Genomic DNA, 2,919 nt, shown 5'->3' with positions numbered 1-2,919 from the left:
ACCTTCTCTCCCGTCTCCGTGACGTCGCGACCCTCGCCAATCGCCCCCAGATCTGAGACTTCCGATACCCTCCACCCTCGCCGTTCCGCCGCCCAGCCGTTTCCCAGATCCGAGACCCTTGTATGTATGTAATCGCCGCCCAGCTGTTTCCCAGATCCGATACCCTCGGCGCTGCTGCTTCTTCTTCTGTACATATTTGATTTTGATTCTTGAAAGTTGCTGTACAGATTCTTGATTTTGATTATTGAAAGTTGTTGTACAGATTCTTGATTTTGATTTTGATTATTGAAAGTTGTTGTACAGATTCTTGATTTTGATTTTGATTCTTGAAAGTTGCTTACAGATCGGGTACCCGATTTCAAATTCGGGGTCGGGGTCGGGTAGTGGGTTTAGGGTATTTTCGGGTTCGGGTACCCGATTTTTTCGGGTAGGGTACCCGAACCCGACCCGATTCCCAGCCCTAATCACAGCTTAACCTGCACATTTAGAAAACATATGCAGGGCTGAGTACTAAAAAGGTACTCAATGGTCACATGCCGAAATAACTTTAAAGCTTGCTCTTAGAGCTATATATTGAACTTGCCATCTCAAGCATCACACAGGAGTTTTATTTAAATAACATGTGCATGCAAAACTGTAAAACTTTCCTGTAATTATCATAAACTTCACATGCGTCTGCAGACATACTTCTTTGTACTCTACCATATCTGCAATGATAACTGTGTGCCGAGAAGGTGGCCACCTTCTACGGTCACTGACCGGCCGATACGCTAAACCGGCTCACGGTCCTAGACCGGCCGATACGCTAAACCAGCTCACGGACCTAGACCGGCCGATACGCTAAACCGGCTCACGGTCCTAGGCCGGCCGATATGCTTGATCGGCTCACGGTCCCTTGTGTACACTAATCCTGTCTAACATCTGGATAGAACATGATCCGAATTCGATTAACTTCTGGTGCCAGATAGGTATCATACAAGCTCATAAAAGTTTTGGTAAGTCAATAACTTTAATATAACCTTACTCATGTAAACATCATTAAATAGTGTGCACTTCACATTTGAGTTTAGAAAGCCCACCTGATCGTGGTCTAACGACACAAGTAACTCTGAACTAATGCTTTACTTCTTTTCCCTTGTATTTGACCTTCAGTATTAATACTGACTAATAAATAATGAGGAAAATGATATGGACTGATTTATAAAGAATGCTTATGTTGGTTTTAAGGTGATAGTTCTATTGGAACTTATGAAATGATGACTGATTGCTACCTGGTGAACTTATTAATAAATACCAACATATTATCTAAACCAAAACTTAAACTACGATAATCGTAATTCTGGCATTAATCATAACTCTACTCGCTCTAATTTAATAAGTAGCTATCAACTGGAAATAATATATATATTGTCTAATTTATACATAAACACATATGATTTATGTATAAATTAATTTTAATGAACTAAAATAATTCTACATGTTTAAGCCAATTTAATAAATCAAACTAATTATTAGCTAATAATCTTTCATTTAAGCTTAAATTAAAATACTACTGAGTTCAATCAAATAATTAATGGCCCAACTTAACAAATTAATTCTATCATCTTATGTACTCCCAAAGCCCAACACAATTTATTATTACTAATCCCATTGAGATTAATAGGCCCAAGTACCAGCTTAAACCCAATTACTAGTTTGAGCCCAATTAACCAATTTCAGATTTAAATAAATAAAAATTAATAACCTTCTTTAAAACATAAAACAAGTTAATCTCTCTCTGTTTTCTATTTCTTCCCCACGCAGACATCTCTCCCTCTCTTCGCTCCCTCTCTCGGCCGCCTCTCTCTCCCCCCCTTCTCCGGCGAACGTCGCCGGCTCGCGCCGCTTCCGGCGCGGCGAGGCTGACGCATCTTCTCCCCTTCCGCTTTCTTCCCTCTCCTTCCTACCCCTCTTCTTCCTCTTTCTTCCCTATTTTCTTCTCTAATTCTAAAATTCCTAACTTATATATATAGGGTTTCTGTCTCTCTTTTCCCCTCTGAGATTCGTCCCTCCGGTAATCCCTGCCGCACCGCCGCCGTCTCCGACGCACCACCGGCCTCTCCATCCCAGGTATGTCCCTTCTTTCTCCCTCTCAATCCTTCTCTCATCTGTTTCTCTGTCCGTGTCTCAGCCTCTATCTTACTCTCTATCTCTCTCCCTCGAACTCCCTCCTTCTCTGCCCTCTCTTGTTCGCGGCGGCTGCCGCGAGCCGCGCGGCTGCGCAGCAGCGCCGGCGGTCGCCGCTTCCAGTCGGGCCTCTGCCACGGTGGTTCGCGGCTACTGCTGTTGCCATCACTTCCGTGTTTTATCTCCTCCTCTCTTCCTGCTGTCTGTCTCTATCTCACACTCTATCTCTCACTCAATCTCCCTCTTTCTTTCGACTGTCGGCAGCCACCGCGGCCGCCGTGGCGCGGGCAGCGCCGGCGGCCACCACCGCCAGCCATGCCTCCGCTATGGTGGCTCGCGGCTGCTGCTGCTACTGCTAATCCCCCCTTCTCCTTCTTCCTTCCCTCTTCTCTATTTCCCAATTCAAAATCTCATTCCATCAAACTTCCAATCTACTAATTTCTATTTCAGTTTTAACATCACAAACTAATAAATCTCAAACTATTTTCTGTTCCAGGAATGGGTGATTCGAGATGGTTTCATCGTGGCAGTTCATCTACAGCCCAAGACTCTCTTTTTATAAGACAGCCTTCTATTTGGATTATTATTGATTTATAAACTGTCGTAACCAGATGTATTCTGTAGATGTTAAAGGAAATTGATATTATCTCTGCTATTTTTTATTACTATCTATGAGTGATTACTGAGTTGTAAGAAGAATACTACCTGCTTGTTGCTGTGATAATTGCTGGGGATGAACTATATTTGGATGAA

The 2,919-nt window shown here is 43.1% G+C and overlaps 1 long non-coding RNA gene across 1 annotated transcript; it reads left to right on the top strand.

Moving 5' to 3' along the window:
• The first annotated feature begins 469 nt into the window (after window positions 1–469).
• Window positions 470–2,919, top strand: LOC130990272 (uncharacterized). Its single transcript, XR_009090889.1, has 2 exons — window positions 470–2,109; window positions 2,663–2,919. It is a non-coding gene; the product is annotated as an uncharacterized LOC130990272 (long non-coding RNA).

The sequence above is a fragment of the Salvia miltiorrhiza genome, chromosome 6, assembly GCF_028751815.1.
Source record: "Salvia miltiorrhiza cultivar Shanhuang (shh) chromosome 6, IMPLAD_Smil_shh, whole genome shotgun sequence".
Lineage (NCBI taxonomy): Eukaryota > Viridiplantae > Streptophyta > Magnoliopsida > Lamiales > Lamiaceae > Salvia > Salvia miltiorrhiza.
The sequence above is the reverse complement of the archived record's forward strand: the minus strand, read 5'-3'. Positions and strand labels throughout refer to the sequence as shown.